General features: G+C 42.0%; 1 protein-coding gene across 2 annotated transcripts in view; it reads right to left on the bottom strand.

Moving 5' to 3' along the window:
* Positions 1 to 22,419, bottom strand: part of LOC124720430 (FYVE zinc finger domain protein UPA1-like) — a 602,177-nt gene that overhangs the window by 569,076 nt on the left and 10,682 nt on the right. Inside the window, exon 1 of one of the 2 annotated variants that reach the window (XM_047245780.1) lies at positions 18,716 to 18,846. The exons of the other annotated variant lie outside the window; for it this stretch is intronic. The gene's annotated coding sequence lies outside the window, so the exon portion shown is untranslated. Of the gene's footprint in view, positions 1 to 18,715; positions 18,847 to 22,419 lie in introns of those variants that run through there. 2 annotated transcript variants of the gene reach the window in all.

The following is a 22,419-nucleotide window of genomic DNA, read 5'->3' on the forward strand; positions in this document are numbered from 1 at the left end:
GAATGCGATCGGTAATTCACAATTGCCACAGTGAAGGAGAGTTTTACCATGCCTTCCTCTCAGCATATTGGTCTCAAGCTACACAAGACCGTGTAAAACATAGCATCATGATGATGAAACACTTTGAACAATCTGAATTTTCCAGTCTTGTCAAATATTTTGAAGACATGTTGCATAAGAATCAATATCTATCAAACCCATACAGCCCCTCAGAACTCATCCGCATTTGCTTACTCAAATTGCCTGAACATTTACGACATATTATTTTGGCAGGACGTTGCAAAGATGACATTGAAGCTTTTCAGGGTCTGTTACAAGAATTGGAAATTGACACTGACAATCGGGGAACGCGGAAACAGGAGCACAACAATTACAGGTCACATACGTCACAATTCCGTGATGACAGAAACAATAACTGGACACGAAAAGGCTATTCTTACAACGCAAATCGTGACCAAAACAGACACCACCCATATGACAACCGCTGGCAGAGTAATAATAGTTACAGAGAAAGATCGCATTTCCGTAGTAATGACTATTACAGAGACAATCAGAGAAATAGACAATATGGTAACCAAAACAATTATTATCAAGGGAGGCAGAATAACTTCAGACGCAACAGTTCGGCGCAGAGTTACGATTCAGGGAGAAATTCTCCACCACATGACCGACAAACAAGAAACTATGTAAACTACCGACATAACGACAGACCTGAATTCTATCAGAACTGGCGAGCTTTAAACAGAGCTGGGCCCTCTCGGCAAGGCGAATTTGTAGAAGTTAGGTATCCAAATCCCAATAACGACGCGCGCCAACAAAGAAACAGACAATGACTCACACTGCAGGCAGCCGCGTGCGCCGGCTGGCTCAGAGAAAAATAACATTGACGCTAACCTTGAGCAAGATTCCAGTATTCTTTACGGACGAATACCGCATGATAATTGCATTCAAGTTGAAATTCTGCGTACTAGGAAGAGTAAAGGTTTACACCACATTTCACATGTAAAACTATTTATTGACAGATAATCTGTCTTTTAACTTTGTCTTTGCCATAAAACGTTTCACTTCACGTTACTAGTATGCTTTAGAAACTGTTACCATGCAACAATGTTTGAAGTTAAATATCCAGCCAAGAACCAAGAGAAATTATTTAAACAGAAATTACGAATGCATTGTTATTGTGGACAGATGACACAGTGTTATTGTGTGTGTGCATTCTTGCTTGTTTGTTGCACGATTACGTAACGACTATAAAGCTCACATACTTAGAACATTTACCAGTACTGCTAATGAGATTTTAATGCAACATTTTGGTTTACTTGAAAATACATTCCGGATTTAAAGTACTTTCTGTGAGATACCAGATGAGACAATAGTTAGTTTATGTGACAGCTACACGATTTTATCACGACGCTACTAATGAGTGACAATTTACAATGTTGATTTTGCGGTGTTTCTGTTTTATATCTGCACAGTTTTTCTGTATTATTCTGGAAAGTAAAACATGTTTTAGTAGTAACTTTTATGGTATAGCTACAAGGAGACAGCCTTTTCTGTAGCACGACAATACGTTACAGTACAGTACTTTCTTCATCACGCCATTAAGCATAATAACTAAGATATCTATACATAAAGCATTTCACTTTTGTTTATCATGAGGTAAGTACATTGACTTCTGCAGAACTTAGCTTTCGGAGGACGATAACTACGACACTTCCACAGAGATTATGTTGCAACAAGACGCACATTTAGCGCTACAGGACACGCATTTGAGTGATTAATTTTGTACTTAAAACATTTATTTTTAAAGATATTTGAAGTACAATGATACAAAGGTCTTCAGTGATACATTTCATTTCATTGCTGTAATCTGAAACACCTGAGGGTATAATTACATTAATCCTCAGGGGGGTACACGCTTACTCTGTGTACCATGTGTTTGGCAAGCACAAGGAACCCTAGCTAATATGGTATTTGCTTATACAACTTTACACATCGGTACCATATTTCTCCAACACATAATTACACAGCTATCTGATCATTTAACTGAGACAGACAAACGTTTTTACTACATCAGTGACAGATGTTTACATAATTACACAGTTGGATAACTTCACACTTACGAAATTGTATTTTGTCTGTACTTTGAGAAATGCTCACATTTTTCGGAACCATTGTGATACTATGAGAGCTTTGAATGATATATTTGGTAAGGGAGCATGATTTTAAAGTACGTTTGAGGTAGATGACACTATTTAAATGAGCAGAGAATTCTTTTTAGGCTTAGAAATTATTGGAGGAAGTTACGACGATTTTGAGATTTGACTGAAGTTTTATGATGTTGTTATTACGACGACGATGTGTATTATGTTGTTGAGGAATGTTTATTATGCTACGTATTTCTCACGATGAAATATTGAAGAAGTGTTGACGAATATGTATATGTGTAATAAGGTAAGGAGTAATGAATAGTGGGTAGGGACTCTTGACTTGTGAAAAAGGATGTTGGAAACCAAGAATCGTACTTTAAGAGTTATGACATGTGTGAATCATGTGTGAATGTATCACAATGCCACTGAACATTTTTTGGACACTGTTATATTCATAGGATTTTGTTTCTACAGATTTGCAACGCTAATTCTTGACCTGTGAAATATTTTTATGTGAGGCTGTCACTGTAGCGGTAAATATTTCCGTAAGAAAGTTAAGTGACCACCTGCACGTAATGCGTCGCGGGCACCCAGCTGTGTCAGACGCCTGGAGAAAAAGCCATTATTGCGAGCCCTTTTCAGCGGCACAGGTAGAAAAAAAAAGGGGACGTGGGACGTGTCAAACACCTGGAGAACAAGCCATTAGGGTTTGCCTTTCCGGAAGCACAGGTAGAAAAAAAAGGCAGGCCTTTATCCTCGCCATTGACATTCCTTTAGAGAAAATATTGCAAATGCGACACCCTCATTACTTCCATTAACCTTGCTATTGACATTTCCTTGTTGAAAGCATACTGTGGAGCTCGTAATTTATGATATTTACTGAAATGCCTAATGAAATGACGAGAAATATTTTTACATCTGCACACCTGATTACGACAAGCTTCTTTCTACGAGAGTTGAGAGAGTTTCTACTAACTTATGAAATGTCACATGACTATTGAATGATATTTTTATGCTTTGGTTTGCGTAACTGCTTATTTCATTTGATACCTGTTTTTCAGCTGTGTTGCAGCATTGCTTTTATAAAATGAAATGCATTTGCTAATGTGAACACTTTCTGTCAACAGATCTATTAAATAATTATTTTATGATCCACATTCTTTAAAAAAAAAGGAGCACTTGGAAAGGAAAGAACAATAAGAAGGAACTAATAACAGTAACACATAATTTTCTTTTCAAGTACTTGGTAATTTCTTTTGTAGAATAAATTGTGATGCATCACTCTAATGTTAAGATGTGACATAGGTATTAGACATGGCCATTTTAGTGTAATATTTTTTCTGCTTGCGCTATGTCATGTTTAGGTATAAGTTGCTGCTGTTTGCCAGGCATAGTGTTATTGAATTTGACTTTTGCTAATTTATACTGTAGCTTGCTTTGCAATTTTCCATTTTTTTCATTGCTGTTTATATTAATTGTTTTGTGCTGCTGCATTGCCTCGTTCCTTAGTTTAGCATCTGAGCTCAGTAGATTTAAGTTTGCTTAAGAGGGGGTAGACTATATGAGAAACTGACTATGGAGAATAGGTAAAGAATGCATTGCGAAGTTATATAAAAAGGATTTGGGCCCAAATGAGTATTGTACAATCAGAAATAATTATTTTGAAAGAAATATGAACAGAATACAGAAAGCATGCTTGGATAAGATTTTTTTGGGGGAAGCAAAGGTTGACATAAGACGAAAGATCTATAGAATGAAGTTTTGGGTTGGACTGCAGTACCAAATGTTACACTGAAAACGAACCCTGTCCTTCCCTATTGGTGTTATCCCACTATGTGTTTGTGTACCCTTGTGTAGTTGTTTTCTTCCTGTCTCTGTGTAGTTTCATAGAATTTTTTCTTCTTTTAATATTAAGCTACATTCACTATGATGAGGAATACTGTTATCCTCAAATATAATTGGCATTAATAATATGTTACTTACTTTGTAACGATATTAGACATTATTCATTCTGTTTAAATGCTCATGTGTGAAGTTGATGTTTCGCAAGTTATTCTGATCTTCTATGTATGTACTCATGTCATAATTCCTGTAACACTGATGTATATGTCTATATCTATTCTTTTGTAAAGCCTGTACTACAAATGTTATCTGTATTGTTATGTTTTTAATGATGTATTCTGTACCTTTGTTATTGTATTCTCATGTTATAAAATTGTAATTGACATCAGTTTATCAAACTAAGTAACTTGTAAGCATTCATTTCACTGCACACATTTCCATTGGTCATCGTATATGGACAATATGTGAGAAGTAGGGACTGATAGTGTTTGCACGTGTGTTAATAACTCAGCAAGGGACTGGATAACAGCATTGCTGGTTCTAAGGACAATTCCAAAAAACTTTGTGAGTGCACAAGTGGTGGTTTATGGACTTGCTATATTATCCGCAAGACTCTTCAATGGTGATTGTGCACCTGCACAGTCACAACAGATGGCTGCTGGCTATCTCTACAAGGACTACAGTGGGTCTGCATCTATGATGACCCACCATGCCATTATTTCTACAAGGACTGCAGTGGGTCTGCACCTCTGGTGGCCCACCAATACCGTAATCTCTACCAGGACTACAGTGGGTCTGCTCTGTGATGACCTACCTACCAATACTCTTCAAAATTTCGACTGACTCTGCTGTGGGTTTGCTCTGTTGTGGCCCATTACCTGTATGCATGTCGAGAGTCAGCACTGTCTTTCCATTGGAAGGACAACACTACTTCTTCAAGACTGCATGGAAATCCACTACTTCCGTGTGCATTTTCTTTTACTGCTCAGACTTTGAGAAAAACTCTGCATTTTTACTGTGATGAACAATGTGGACTGTCTTTATGGACTGTGAGAAATTTTTAGCTTTTGACCAACATTGTATCAATAAGTGTGTGCATTTGATTTCTTTGTTATTGTAATTATGAAAATTTTTTTTCAAATCTGTATTGGCCACTGCCCAATCCAATTTGTAAAAATTTTTGTGGGGAGCATGGGGGCTATGTAAGTAAGCTGTTTAGGTTTTTTTATTGGTAACGCCACCTCTGTATGAAAATCACTGGCTGTGCTGTGTGCAGTCTGTCGCTAGTTTGCATTGTTGTCTGCCATTGTAGTGTTGGGCGGCGGTAGCTGGATGTGAACAGCGCGTAGCGTTGCGCAGTTGGAGGTGAGCCGCCAGCAGTGGTGGATGTGGGGAGAGAGATGGCGGAGTTTTGAAATTTGTCATGAACTGCTATATTTATATATGATGATATCAAGGTAAATACATTGTTTGTTCTCTATTAATATCTTTCATTTGCTAACTATCCCTATCAGTAGTTAGTGCCTTCCATAGTTTGAATCTTTTATTTAGCTGGCAGTAGTGGCGCTCGCTGTATTGCAGTAGCTTGAGCAGCGAAGATTTTTGTGAGGTAAGTGATTTGTGGGAGGTATAGTTTAATGTTAGTCAGGGCCATTCTTTTGTAGGGAATTTTGAAAGTCAGATTGCGTTGCGCTAACAAAATATTGTGTGTCAGTTTAAGCACAGTCGTGTATAAATTGTTCAAAGGGGACGTTTCATAGTAGGACATGTTCTGAGGCATCGAGGTATCACAAATTTAGTATTGGTGGGCAGCGTGGAGAGTAAAAATCGTAGAGGGAGACCAAGAGATGAATACACTGAGCAGATTCAGAAGGATGTAGGTTGCAGTAGGTACTGGGAGATGAAGAAGCTTGCACAGGATAGAGTAGCATGGAGAGCTGAATGAAGCTAGCCTCAGGACTGAAGACCACAACAACAACAAACTGAAAAGAACGCAGCACCACAACCATGTCGGCATGACGTCACGGGTTCTGATTCGCAAGTCGATTACAGGACACGCAATGCTAACACACGAAATAGCGCCCGACGACTGGTTGCTTTATAAATGAGTTAACGCGTGTGATATCCTACGTTACGCATGTATGAGAGGAGTTTGGGAACGGTTTGAAATTATTCTTAACGTGTGTTCGATGTGGACAAGTGCTCTCATTCTGAAACAGAGTTGGATTACAGTGTGGCTAGTTGACACTCCTTTTTAAACAAAAGGAAGTTTCTCGCGCGACTAAATGTTCGACATGCCGATCTCCCAGTGCGCGCGCATGTTTATGTGCGTGTGTGTATGTGTGTGGGGCGGGGTGACATTAGGGGAAATTATCTCAAGTGTTTGAAATGTTGTCTGAAGTTGGTTCCGGGTCGCTAACTGCCATCATTCTGAAGTACTGGGTGAATGACGACCATGTATTTCAGAACTCTGAGTTACGTCACCTCGAGACACGCCAAGTTTCCAGCTGTGATACATCCCATTTTCTTAGCAATCACGGAGACCACAAGAAGAACTGCACCACAAGATGATTATTTCTACACCAAGCCAGGTATTTCCATCGCAGCTCTTCAACATATATCAGAACAACCATCAGATTTCATAAAACCATACTCAACATTAAGTTCAATAAACTATGTTTGGCTTATAAAATTGTACCTAACTATATAACAATAACTGTAAACAACATGTCACCAGCAGCACAGCAGACAAAACGTAAAGCAGAAATCATGTGAATAAAGCAAGAAATCCGGTCTCTGTATTCCAAAAAACTGACTCTGAATATTGAATTATACAGATTGCATATAGAACTAGCTAATCACATAACACACCCACCATTTTTTGATGAACTAATGTACAGGGTTAGAGCATACACAGATACCATAATAGGCAGGAAACAGACAATCCAACAAAAGAAACTCACAAAAATGTTAAATCACACAAACACCCACCATTCCCACCACCGATACAGCAAACACACCTTTCACAAAGGAGTGATTAATCTAACAGACATAAAATTATCTGAACAAGAAAGCAGCCTACTTGAAAAGGGTCCCAAACATAACATTAACACAGTGGTGTCACACAGGACAGTAGAAAATATAACAGAAGCTGAAAACATCATAAAGCAACAAGAAAGACTAAACACACATGTATTCAATGCAAACCTAACAAGAGAACTAATTGCTGAGGAAATAAACATAATCAAAGAGAACAAAACCACCATAAAAGAAAACACTAGGACTCCTGAAGAAAAAGCCTACAGAAAACTACAGAATAAATTAACACAAGAAAATGCCACCATCACAAAATCTGACAAAGGTAATTCAATAGTAGTCATAAACAAACAGGAATACATTCACAAAATATTAGAACTCATCCAAAGCAACAACACAGAATTAACCAGTGACCCAACAAACCGATACCAAAGTGAGTTACAGAAAACCATGAGAAACATAGAAACAATTTTCACAGAAACACAGATTAAAAAAATGATACAGTAAAATCCCAAGGCCCCCACCCTAAAATCATTGCCTTAAGTTCACAAACCCAGAATACCCATATGTCTTAATAAACTTCAATAAAGCCACAAAACACCACTTCACCAAACACACTCTGCTACAGACAATATACAAATACACTGACAACAGAAGTCTTAGACAAAGTAAGATATGAAAACATACCAAACACAGCAACATTGGTTTCATTTGCTATAATTTCAATGTACACACACACCCCAACAGAAGAAACCATCAACATAATAGAAAGAAACCTCCAACTGCAAGGAAACATACCCACAACAAACATACAAGAAATATTAGCCATACTCCAGCTCATCACAGAACAAAACTACTTCACATTCAACGACAGATTTTACTCTCAACAAGATGGACTACCCATGGGATCCCCAATCAGTGGCCTCCTACCTGACATTTTCCTCAGTCAGATGGAAAAACAAATCTTTGACAAAATAGTAATACCAAAACAGTACAAAATAATATATTGGTACAGATACATAGATGACATAACTTGCTTAATAGATGAACCACTGTTTCGCATAAAAGAACTTCATGATAAACTCCATCCACCCACAAATACAATTCACCATAGAAACACAAACAGATGAAAAACTTCATTTCTTAGATCTCACTATACACAAGAGAAACAACAAACATGAATTCACAATCTACAGAAAACCCACACCCACCAGCACCGTTATTCATAACCAATCCAATCACCCCATACCTCACAAACAAGCCAGCTTCAGATATTTACTTCACAGGCTGAACAAAATACCCACAAACAAGCATGACTACACACAAGAACTGAACACGATAAAGCAAATTGCAAAGGAGAATGGATATGACGCAAAGAGAGTAGACAAAATAAACCAGAAAATACAGAAACAAACAGCACATAACCATCAAACACACACATCACACAACAAATCAGCAGGCAGTAAGCAACAAATGGCACATAATGACTTGCAACAACAAGGTCACACACAGGGTGGGTAATATACTAAAGAAACAAGGACTCAACATAGCATACAGAACCAACAACACAATACAGAGCAGACTCGGAAGAAATATCACCAACACTGACAAATACAGCCAGTCCGGCATCTACCAACTTACTTGCAACTGCTGTCAATATGTATATGTGGACCAAACATGCAGGACCTTCAGAACCAGATATAATGAACACCTCAGAGCACTGAAAAGCAATAGCACACACTCAACATTTGCAGACCACCTGGTAGCACACAACCACCACCCAACAACTGACCTTCACATCCTAAAAACTAGCAGCAGCCTATACCAAAAATTAGCTACAGAGGAAAACTACCACATCCAAAAATCAAGAGCCCAAGGAAGTAAAGTACTCAATGAATACACATCACTGTGCAACAAAACCCTCTTCGCTACAATAGAAGAACTATACAAGTAACACACACACACACAAAATCCTCTCTCTCTCTCTCTCTCTCTCTCTCTCTCTCTCTCTCTCTCTCATATATATATATATATATATATATATATATATATATATGCTCCAGTACTCATCACACACACACACACACACACACACACACACACACACACACCACTAACGCCAAATGTAATTGAAGCTCGCGCGCCTCACCCAGCAGAACACGCTACGAAACAAATGAACGCCACACAGCCACAACAACACGTAATGGCAGCGAAAACTCCGGCCATGTTTTGACAAACTGCATTGCCACGCGAACAAAGGCACAGAAGTAAGCCTATTTACTTCTCCAACAATACAGGGAAACGTACCACAACTTCGAAACTGTAAGTTACGGAAAGAAAACGCGATACAGTCTTATTTCCGTTCGTAAATGCATAACAAACAAAAAATCGTAACACAACACACAAATGTAATACTTACTAATGTAAATCCACCCGATGATGGAGGTTTAAACCTTCGAAACGCGTCGTGGAAATAAATAAAACGGTGACTGGTAACAGTGAACTTGTTGTTTCATTTAATGTCAGCAACAGTCACGGTAAAGCCTGACCTAAAAATTTCGCATTTAAAATAAATTACGTTTTGCTGTTTGCAGATGACAAGTTGTATATTGTGTAGCAGAACAGCTGCCAAAATAAGTGGACAATAATATCATGTAACGCATGTTACTCATGATTACACCCACTTTTCGCCAATTAAGTTATAAATGCAACTGTTACATAATGTTGTAAACGACACAAATGTTAATATGTCAAGAACAAATTTACAGTTAAAAAGAGACATAGAACCCACTGACGATAGCACAGAAGTGCTGAAACATGCATGTGTGAAACAAAGAAGAAAGGTGTCTTGCATAAGGCGGAACTTCCCATCCCATTTTCTTAGCAAGCACGGAGACGACAAGAAGAGCTGCACCACAAGACGATTATGTGATACTTTCCTTACTGCGTGGCAGATTATACCTCTTAATCAGTACATTACAACATTTTAGATGTTTAAAGCCGGCCGAAGTAACCGAAATACGCAAGCTATAATTAACGAGTTCCCGTTATCAGCTTTCGTAACTAGGGCGCCATTATTCTCCAGTTTACGATTAAAACTTTTCACGGTTCTATAACGTAATGGTTTGATTGAGCGACAGACAATTCATTTCCTAAGATTTCACAGAATTCTTAGCCTAACCGCGTTTGAACATTCTTTGGCGTTTTGGTACACTCCAAACCTAGTTTAAGGCCTGCTATGAAATTGTCTACCACGTGTGGTTCTTTAATCGCAGGTGCGATATTGAATTTCAGCCCTTTGGACAGTAACTGGGTCTTAGCTGTTGGAAATATTATCTAAGTTTTACTAATAACACGTTCACAGAACGTGGGTTTAAAACTTTATTATTCGAACATCCTTGTTGGTTACCTCTGATAACACCCTTACACAAATTTGACGCTTTCTCGCATGACTTGCAGCGTGTTTCTTCTTTCTGTTTACCAATGAAATCATTGGCCAGTGCCCAAAAATCATCTATTCGATAATTTTAAGACTTCGAATAGTGCATCAATATTTCAAGATACAACAAGTAAGCTTTCTCGTTTAACCCATCTTTCTTTGTATACAATTCCGCAATTCTGTTATTGAGGATCTGAGCTATGAATTTCTTTTTGAAAGTAGGCGATTTGTAATATAATTTTCCCACATAATTGCGAGTACTAGCATGGCCATTTCATTTATTAACAAGTGTAAACAGACTAACGTGACCCCGAAGCTTGTCAGCGGATATTCGATGCCGCAAAACACAATCTTTCTTTCCGTTGAACGGACAGCACGGCTCTTATCAGAGACCCACCTGAGAAGAAATTCGCATGTTCTAGGTGAAAATGCGAGTAGATTTTTGTTTTGTAGAACATCTTCACATCCCCCCCCCCCTGGGCGCCTCCCCCCCCCCCCCCCACAGAGACAAAACGCGACGTTGTTAAGGCGGTAATGAACGGAAGAATTTCGGAACACTGACTGCTTCTAGCAGGAAAGAGAGGCGGTGAGCCCCACACAGCGTATCCCAGACCGACTCGTGTTCACGGTCGGTGCAGCAGTGTCCGCAGTCCGTGGTTAGCGTCCCAGGTTCGATTCCCGACAGAGTCGCTAATTTCCTTCTCTCGGGGTCTGGGTGTTTGCGCCGCCCCCGTAACTTCGGCTCATCTCACCGCCGAGCAGATCGGCGGAGTCGCGTCAAACGGGACGGCTTTCTCCTACCGGCCGAGCAACCCCGGGAGCAAATCTCCCGGCCAACACCGCCACCTCATTCTGTTTCCATGGCCCCGCAGCTCAGTCGGTAGAAACTAAACTCTTGTAGGACCACTCGTGTGTGTGTGTGTGTGTGTGTGTGTGTGTGTGTGTGTGTGTGTCCGCTCCAGTCCACAGACAACTTTTACTATATCTAAACAGGAACGAAAAATTTATACAATTACTGTTGTCAAATTATGCCAACATGTACACTTCTGTATGATTTATACAAGCTGAAGGAAACGTTCTTCTGCCTGAAAACTTCCTGTGGCGTACACATTTTACGCCCCAGTGTTTTCCGTATCAGCGTGAAACATCTTTCAAACGATATGAACCACACAAAATGCACCGCCATGAATGTACCTGTATACCCTCATGTGCATAACCGTAATACGTTGTAGTGCTCTTTTCCAACACACTTCTCATGTATGAATCAAATCTAAACATAAGCACCACAAAATTGATGTCTTGATGGGGCATGCAGTAAAACTAAGTAACCACCTAGAGATTCAAACCTCACACGACTTTGCGGAATATGGAGGGAGGTACTTTTTGTTCACCGAAGCCGTTCTTCGCTGCGCCGTGACGTCAGTCTCGCTGCTGCCCCCCCCCCCCCCCTTCCTGCCACTGTCTTTCTCACTGCAGCCGGTTTCCACCAGCCTCGCCGCGTGACGTCACCCGCTGACCCTGGACTGGCGACCCGCAGTTGTCTGCACTGCGCGGACGCCCGCTTCCTGCCCACAAGCCGCTGTTCCGCAGCGCCAGCGCGTCTCCTCGAAGCTTCCAGGCTTGCAGCGAAATGACGACGACGACGAGAAAAATCGAGAAACTGCGGCCAATAAAGACGCCTTACGGAGGATCACCCTACCCACGCGCCATTCGTGGGCGGAAGAGGAACCTAAATTTTCCCTGTCTGTTCCGTTGTGCTGCGCCGAGTACGCTGGCCAGAACTTATTTTACGGCGGCTGTTTTTTGCAGTGACCCTTATATATTTGCGCTGCTCACTTTCGACAGTTCCCAGTAAGAGGCTGTTGTCTGCGCTCTGATTTGTTGATGCAGAGGAGACTGACCGGTCGCCGTATTCGGTTTTACACTGGTGCCACATTTAGTGGCTTTGTACTGAAGAAAGAGCGAGGAAAAAATCCCGCGAAATCCCTTAGTAAAATATACGAATTCTTACAATCTAACCGCGCAAAATATCGCTATATGACGTCATCCCCGCAAGCTGCAATTACTTTAGGTTCAAATACCAAGTTTAATTTCTGACGCTTCAAACTAAGCACAGTAAGAAACTAACTACAGTAAGGTCCGCACTGTGGATCACTACACAAAAACTGCCAAGAGTTGACGCCATCGTTTTCTTTAGTCCTGTCTGAAATATTTCGGTCGAGAAAAGTCACGTTAATAAATCTTTGCGTGAGTTTATAAAAAACTGCACCGTTCATCATGTAATGAATATATTTTTAAAGCACCTACATGAAAGAGGCTACAAAGATGGTAGTAATTCTCTTTTAGCCAATTTAGAGACTAACCGTCCATAGATATATTTTTCATGTTCTACGTCCATCTAGGTGGTAACTATTATTTGCATATTTTTATGTAAATAAGTAAAAAAGAGGAAATAATTTGTACACGCGGTAAGTATTAAGAAATACGCAATACTAATTTCTGTAGGAGAAAAAGAAAGAGAAACAGCTGTTTGAAACTCATAGATAAGGAGACAAAAATCCCTGACTTGCCGGTCGTCTTGTTTCCTTGGAGTTGGCAAAATTTACACGACAGAAGAAAGAAGGCATGAAGGTCGGGGACATATTTTGATAAACAGTAAGCAGAACGACATTTGCTATCAGCAGATTTGCCCAAGTATTACGCATTTTAATCGTCAATAAAAGAGACGAAAATTCATTGTATCTGGTGTGCAACTCAGAGACAAGCAAAGGTCCTGCAGTGCTTTAGAGAACGTTACTTCACCTACTGTGGCATTTCGTAACTTGTACTACGAATTTTACGTACGGAAAGGAATGACGCTTCAGTGATACTGTAAGTGAACTAAGGGTAGGTAGGGCGTGAATTACAAGTTAATGAACAGCAACACTGACAGCTCACCATACACTAGGTATTTACGCGTTAAAACGCACTTGTGTATAAGTTTCTCAGCATTATTTTGAAAGAAGAATAAAGCCACTGATGCAGTGGTTTCCGTACTTGGCTCTCCACATAACGAACTTCTACATCCAATTTTAGAATTCAAACACTTACACTCTACGTATTAACGATACCTGCGTCTTTGTATACGTCAGTTACACGCGGAACTGCATCGTTTACATGTACGTACATAATTAACTTGTGTACCACAGAGGAGTAATATGGGTTCAGTAGAAGTAGGCATATACTCATCATTTACGTACATTATCTTTCATTGCTTACGGAAAGATTCGCGACTCTAAGGTACAGAGTGTATGTACTGGGATTAAAGTCAGCACGTGAAGTGTAACCAAGCGTGTTCAGAAAGTACCAGATTCTGTGAATTAAATATTAGGCGCTGCAGTGATTCATTGTTAGGGCACAGAAGTACTTTGATGGTTAACATTTCGCGGGTGTTCCTGGAGGCACATTACGTGTACAGATATTACGTACGTTATTGAAATAATTCGTAAATGCAATGTTGTCAACCAGACTAAGAATTTAAAGACTTCTTGGCCTTGTGTAAAATGAGCAAGGGGATCGAGATCATGAGTTGGACTGCTCAGCACCGTACTGGTGCAGAAACTAAAGACGACGGGTAAAAGGCGAGACAGAGGGCTACCATGAACGATTCACTCGTTTCCAGAATTCGAATTTTTCCGCAATATTAGATGTACGAATATGATTGCATGCCATTACGAATTCAGCGCCTTGCCAAAATGGCGACAAGGCAAGGGAAGACTTTTCGTGTGTTGTAACATGCGAGGTATTTGACCAAATGTGGCAGGTGCAAAAAACCGTGTAAGGGGTGGGGGGGGGTGGGGGGGGGGGGGGGGCTGAACGAGATTTCTGTACGCAGTCCACACAAGTCAACAGCACGCAAAAGCCACGAACTCTGAACACGGCAGCAAAGTATGTGGAAGACAGTGCGTCGGCGGTTACACTCCAAACCGTACCGTCTGGATCCCTTACAACAATTAAAAGCGGACTGTTACGGCCGGCGCCTCCACATTTGCGCCACATTGCAGGGATCAATTGAGGATGGACATTTCGCCCCCACGCTGATATTCAGCGACAAAGCAACTAACACTTTACTGAAAAAGTTTATCTCCGCAATGTGAGAGTGTGCCGTACTGAAAAACCTCAGGTAATTTCGGCGCATGAAGGAGATTCGCCGAGGGTTAATGTATCCTGTGCAGTGTGACAGGCGAAGATGAATGGGCCGTTTTAATACTGTGAGGCAACTGTGCCGGATACATCTTACCTCGATATGTTGCAGTTGTGGTTGTTTGGACTACTCATTCCTTCAGGGAGCATCGATGTTTGTTGCTACCTAAACGACGAAATTTCGCATCGCTGGATTGGCCGTAGGCGGTTAACGCAAGTACTGATCAGCTTGCAAAAGCACTTAACAATCGATGTTTGAAAATCTGAAGCTGGTCACGGGTTTGTGTAATTAAACTGTGTGTGTGTGTATCGTAATTGCGGTTGTCTCCTATAGTTAAGTCAATGTTTATAATTGTACTACAGCCCTGTTTCTCTTAATGTTTATTTTCGAAAATCTAGCGATTAAAATAGGGTTTCATTGCACTGTGGCTGACTCAAATGAACTTGAAATATTAGCAGAAGACCACTCGATCACTGATTACACAAAGTAGAGGCCATACTGGATGTTACCGAGAACTCGCGCCACAGGTATGTATGCACGATGATCTTCAGAGCCATTTTGTATCTTTTTAGACCACTCGGCCAATGGGCTTGCGAAAATTTGAAAGGGCGCGAAACACAGCAACGTAACCGTGAGACGCAGTACAAGAAACAGACAGAAAAACACCGCGGGCGGGAGAGCGCGGTCTGTACTCGTCCGGAGAGTGGGGGCTGCCGCGGGGTGCCGTGCTGGCCGGCCGGCTGCACAGGTGTGGACCTGCCTCCACACTAGGGGCAAGCGGGCCCAGCACTGAACCTGCCGATTCCAACTGTGCATCACCAAAACGGACATACAACACTCTTCGAAAGCTAACATGCGTGAAATACGTGCCACACAAAAATTGTTACTGTAGCATTCCGTTTCTTTGGCTCCGCTGAGTGACAACCATACTGTAACCTGACAACCTGTACCAGAACTCTGGCCAAGCAACGGATCACTTTTCCACCACAACACTCTTTACAGAAAATAATATAGCAGCCACGCGTTCTGCTGTATCCGTGAGTGTGTGTGACGTCACGCAGCAAACCATTACGCCACGGGTCAATGTCGACGGCCGCTATCAGCAGCTGCGAGCTGCTCCAGTTTAGGCAGCCGCCTGTACTGGAAATACGGGTACTGGCAGAGCCTTGATGCTTTGAGGAAAGTGAAACACACGACGGAAGTCTGAGAAAACTGCAGATTTTTTTCACTGATTAACTACTAAATGGTTTATGACCACATGGGCCACCAAGGTGACAGCGAAATTTTCACGAACCTTTTTTTTTCTCCGTCTGAGACATTCAAGTAGCGGGTGCTTGTAAGTAAAATGAAGCTACTGACCCAAGTCGACTGTGGTCTGTGAGTATGGTAAGGCAGCGAAACACTGTAGACATGCTAATGCGTTAACGCGAAACCAGTTGGCGCCGGAGGAAATCAATTCCAATACCAGGTGCGAATCTGTCACTGTGCAACACCTCGCGGAAGTCTCCCGTGCTCATACTGAACAAGTTCAGCAAGTGGCGGTTAATAATATCGATATTCTGCCTTTCTCACTTGTTTGTCCCTTCCTGCGCACGTTCCGTTCCCAATCCATTACATATGGGAACATTCCTTCCAGTGTAAATCGGTTCCGCAAGGGCGCATTAGCACACCAAGTTTCGCTGCCATACAGCAGTCACAGCCCACGATGGAGCTCAGAGTGGCTCAACTTGAGACTACAAGCAGCCAGTGGTACAGCACGGTTCCTCCTGCACGCAGGCTACCCTCAGCCACGTGTCAGGGCGACACGTCGCCGCCGTCTCCACGCTGAGTCACGTTTACTGCCGGCCCAAGTATCCTGTGAGACACCACAATGTGAAATTTTATGCGGCTAACACATTTTACTGGTGGACAGAACACCTAATGAATTGAAAGCACCGGGAAACACTGCGCACATTCCCAAGTCACGAGTGACCTTACTCCCTTATTATTGGATATCTATGTGTGACCTAAAGAGCTGATTCCACACAATCGCGATTAAATGGAGACCTTTTTAGGAAACACTTTTGGCTGCCGCTGCTGTTCATCCGTGAACGCCACAGTTTTCTACAATTCAGCAAATCTTATCTCGCTACACACGATAGGCTTTGAACAGGTCTTTAATACGGCGTGCATCAATTGCGTTGTATATTTTGTGATAGGCGAGTATAAATACGAAAACCACCACACACAGTTCCATGTCACGAAAGTGAAGGGCATTTAGAGCACCGATTCCGGGTTGCTTTTTATACATAAAATTCGCGCAACTTTTATCAAATCATCGTGTCCCTCACGTGTGACGACAGTCACTTGTCCGTGACGTCACACGTTCTTTGCTTGCAGTGGATGAGGGGAGCACACTGAACAGTCGTGTTGATCTACCTGTTTCCGGAGATAAAATTGTCAATTTTATGGTTTTGGTATTCAAATTTGCGTTTTACGACGATGTGCAGTCTAACTGACACATGGCATTTCTGAACTCTTCAAGACGGGTCGTCTTCAGTACTTTGTCACGCCGAAGTGTCTGTAAATGCGACGTCAGTGGCCACCCACGATTCCGAAACTGTGACTTACCATCAATAACGGGTAAGGCTTCTGTAACAGTATCTGGCTAAACGAAATAATGTTTGCTGTATGTTTCTGTCAAACATAATTAGCAAATGCCCCTACAAATGTTATAATTTTGACGTGATTCAGCCCTCTGACGGAAACTAACAACAAATCTATCTCGATTCTCGCAACTGTTGCACTGGAAATGGCACAAATTAAACCTAGATTCTGCCGCCGTTAGTGCCTGCACATAGAAATCTACACTGCACTTTAATCGTGTAATTTCAACGTGAAATGAAGAAGCTGGTAAGTGACGGCGTCAGAATCACCGACCTTCATCCTTCCCTCACATAATACACGACTGAAGCGCAGGCCGCACACAACACGGCGCGTCTCACAGATGGCTGACGCGTTGCTTTGTCGACACACCGGGCTCTCATCATAATCAGACAAATAGTAACACGAGAACAGCCCAACAAAGCGATGCAGCGTTGTAGAGTGCTAAAAAAAATTTCATCAGCAAATCACAAACGAGGAGACGTGACAGAGCGATAAAAAATACGAAATGTTTATTTCGTTAAGCACAAACATTACGATAAATTCTCAAGAATTCGCCAACTACTACGCAAATGGTTGCCTGTTTGTAATGAGGGTGTTGGGGAAAGCTACAGATTGCTCGTTGAGCATAACCTTAATTCCAGAAAATTGTGAAGATACTGAAATGAACGCGAGTGCTGCGTCTCATCGCCACAAGCGTGTCGGCGTCACGCCACGAGTTGTGATTCGCGAACGGATTTCAGGATCGGCAACGCCCACGCACGAAACAGCTTCTTACGTCTGATTACTTTGCGGACGAGTTTACGTGTGTAACATCTGACGTTAAGCATGTAAGCGAGATAAAAGTTTACAAACGGTTTGAAATTGTTCTTAATGTGTTTTCGAAAGCAAGTGCTCATTCTGAAATACTGGGTAAACACGGTCTGCTTAATTTGCGCTGCTTTTTAAATAAAAGCCCGTTTATCGCGCGTCTAAATTTTTGACACGTCATGTCTACTGAAGTGTGGGCCGTACGACGATGTAATTTTTGCAGATACGCTACGGGGTGTGGGGATACTGTCTGCAAACTGCGTCGCGAATAGCTAGGTACCGATAAACTACAACGATACGTCTGATGCCTAAGTTGACTCCATGAACAGCGACAACGTGGCCGGAGTAGGGGGGTAGCGGAAAAATCTCTCCAGTTTTGGTAGTCTTGCGTGCAGTTTCTTGGGAGTCGGTAACGGCCCTCATTCTGAAATACTGTCCGACTAACGTCCGCGTATTTCGGCGCCCTTAGTCACGTTACCTCGCGAGCAATGTAGCGGTCGTAATTTTTCAAAGTATGACAAAGTGTTAGACAAGAGCAGTAAGTGAGTTACGCGACAAAAACCACACAAAAGCGTGCAGAACATCCGCCGCTCCCATAAATTCCTGCCTCACCTTTCTGAGGTATTCCCGTGCAGACACAAGATACACAAGCTCTGTCTGGGCAGGCAGGACAACGTCGCACGCTGCTTCCCTCCAGGCTGCTGCGTCACAACTGGACCGCACAGACAGCCGGCTGCCCCCCCCCCCCCCCCCAGCGCTGACGTCACGGAGCGCTGACGTCACGGGGCGGCGTTGCCAGCTGGCGCGGTAGGCGAGGGAACGGCTGCAGCAGGGCGTCTACGTCTGTGTCGGCACTGCCGGACCGCCTGCGTCCCACCCACGCCACAGTCTGTTATCTCGAGCCGCGCTATACAGCTGGCAACACACCCCCTTCGCCTGGCGCCCCAAAAACCGGATTTCGTCGACCGATTTCCCAGTACCGCTTTTGGTGAACGCAAAGATGGAACAAAGACGCTGCATTTTGGTCACGGGATGAGGAGAGGTGTCAACACAACATCTTCCGTCATCGTGCTGAGTGCCAATGACTTACGCGCGAGCTTCGCGATTCGTATCGATCATTTGCTACTCCAGAAATGACGGACGAGTGTGACAAGTTTTCGTTAAAGAACGTTACAGGGATATCAATGCTGAGGTCATCGGCGCCTGGGCTCACGTACTACTTACTCTAACTTAAAATAAGTTACACTCAGCACGACACACATTTACCCCTAACGTGTGGACCAACTGAAATCATTCTGTGATTTCGTTGATACTCGATACGGCAAAGTTCTAGGTAGTATTAAAACTAGATGGTTGTCATTGTTGCCAGGAGTTACAAAAGTTATTGATATGTATGAACCTTTGAAATCTTGTTTTCTATCTCAGAATACGTGTCCCACATTCCTGAAACGAATTTTCGAGAACCCACAGTCACTTCTTCGGCTTCATTTCACACAATGCCCATTGAAAATGTTTTTTAAATTCAGTCCAAAAGAGGGAAATAACCACGGTTTCAGCTTGCTTCAAGAAATAATACCATTTTAATTAACTTGGAAAAGGAAGGTACTTTCACTCAGTCAAAATACGAGCCTTTCACCAATTCTAAGACACTTTTGTGACTTGTTTGGAAAAGTAGAGTTCTCCACTCCAACCTCTGAAATCATTTCATTGGATAACACCAAAAAAAAATACTGTTTCTTGGGCTGAACTTTTAAATTTTCTCATAATTCTTAAGGCAGTAGACTCATGTGCAACATTTCAGACGAGATAGGATGCGTGAACAACATTGTATCCCAGAAACTTGAGGAATTGGAAAAAGCTAATTTGGAAACAGTTAAGTGACTGTGTGATACATTCCACACACTTAAAAGTACAGGTACTTCATGTAAAAATATAGACACGCTTGTGAGTTTTGCTCCTGCCGTACTATACACAAATATTGTTGTGGAAAGAATATTTTCCACTGTGAAGTCCCTTTGGAGGGTGGAATGTGTAGTGTTAGAACCACTTCATTCCCCACACGTGTTGTGTGTCTCATATTAGAGGCCAAAACCGAACATAAAATTCTTTGTCAAGTACAGAGTAGAGGTGCTCTTACTCGGTAACTGTACTGTCTAATTATTGGATTTATAGTGAATTCTTGCAACGGGCCTTTGTCCTCAAAAGTTGACTGTCTAAAGTATTTTGCTCTCTGTCCCAGTGTACTTAAAAGCAGAATAAGCAAGCATTCTTCAAAACTATATAATGTATGGATGGTCAGTGTCTGCATCAAGTAAATCCTACCCCATATTTAGCAGATTGGGTTCCGCATTTGGAGGCTGCATTCGAGAGACACGTACCATATGTCGAAGTTTAAGCACCATTTAATATTTTCGTGTGTTTTAATTCAGACGTAAACGTCGAGTGGCTCTTTACATACCACCTCACAGCACCACTCTGCTTCCTAGTCAAGATCCCTAAAATCATTCAGTTCTTATCCTCCCTTAATAGCGATTAATAAAATTGTAATGTGTTGTTTTGTGTATCCAGTATGAGGATATTTCATTCCTTAGCTCATACAACAGCCTGACAGGTGGTGGTTTTCTCTGCTCTTTTTCCAGTACTTGAACGAATTTCAGCCACAATCTAAGTTTGTGTGTCTGGTGCGTGCTCAATGAAACGAAAACGAAAATAACCTCTGTTTGCCTGGTGGCTGTTGGTATTTGAAGTCAGGAACAGGTTTCATTCGGAGAACAGGTAGCCTTCATAATGGCGAGACCCTTTTGCACAGGATTTCGGTCACCCCAGGGATCTTATGTTGATGCTGTGACATTGTTAGGGTGTACTAACACGTAAATTTTATTTTCTACAGATCTCTCACAAATACTTCATTGTGGTTGATCAGCGTTGTTGCTTGCTTTATGAAAGTGTCGTCTTTGTTGTCTGTTTTGAATTTTGTGTGAAATGTGTTTATGGTACTCCGGGAGCTTTTCGTCGTAATCCTTTTCATTGTGGAGTTTTTTAAATGTAATTAATGCTCGTGTGACGATTTTGCGCTGGGAATTGCCTGTGAAGCTCATTTTCATTCTACTAGGTTGCTTGTGATGAATGCTCTTGTTTAGCCAGTGTGATGAACTTAGCAAAAATTTAGCATGTTATTTAAGTGAATCTGTTTCAGATAGTGTTTTTTTCTGTATAAGATTTTCATTTGCGTTATTCGAAAGTAATTACGTGTAGTCGCTCCAAAAGCAGTACGAGGAGAAAAGAAAAAAGGTGGTGAGTAGACGAAATGCCTAGAAAAGAGACCGCGACGGTACAGAGACGTGTGGGAGATGGATTCTCCCCACTTTTAGCGACGAAAATGTGCAAAATGAAACAGTAGGTTCCTCCGATGCGAGACAAATGAGTGAGCCAGACTTCAGTGGTGCAGCGGAGATGTTTAGATTTAAAAGATGTGCACAGCCTGTTCCACTCACAGCTGGCAGTGTTTCGGGTCGAGTGCACAATTTACTAAGTGTGAGTGCGGGCGAGGCTGAAGCAACGATAAGTGAACAGAGGGCAGCAGAGCATGTAGCTCTGAGCAGAACATGATTGGCCAATTTGGCCACGCTGATAAAAAGAATGAGCACACAGCGAAGAGTTAAAAGCAGACTGCAGACTTGCTGGCGTCAAAGGAGGAGCTAAACCGAGATTCCGTTGCCGAATATGGCACCTCAATGACTACAGTAGAATCACTGAGCTCAGAAATTGATGATGATATGGAAGAAACGTTCAGAACTTAGCAATCAAAATGAAGGACGACACAGCGCAATTTGAAGAAGCTAAGGTCATCGGTCTCTAGACTTACACACTACTTAAACTAATGTAAACTAACTTATGCAAAGAACAACACACACACCCGAGCCCGTGGGGGGACTCGAACCTCCGGCGGGAGGGGCCGCGCAATCCGTGACACGGCGCCTCAAACCTCGCGGCACTTCGAGAGGTAGGAAACCGGTTGAGTGGGATAGAAGGCGAACAGAAAAGAGTGAGCGGGAAAGGCTGGTTGCCAGGAGGCTAGAACAGGAGCATGGGGGATGTGACTGATTGTGATCATAGGGAATTCTTTAATCTACTAAAACAAATGCCGATGTTCACTGGCAACATACAGGGTGGCGCACGAAATGTGTTACCATTTTGTTTTTGAATATGAACTTTACTGTCAATACGATCTGAAAGGAACATATACTATAATCAAGAGTCGTCCATGGAGATTTGTTCTAACTCGGCGCATACTCAGTATGTCCACCATTTCGTTT

The sequence above is a fragment of the Schistocerca piceifrons genome, chromosome 11 (genome assembly GCF_021461385.2).
Source record: "Schistocerca piceifrons isolate TAMUIC-IGC-003096 chromosome 11, iqSchPice1.1, whole genome shotgun sequence".
Lineage (NCBI taxonomy): Eukaryota > Metazoa > Arthropoda > Insecta > Orthoptera > Acrididae > Schistocerca > Schistocerca piceifrons.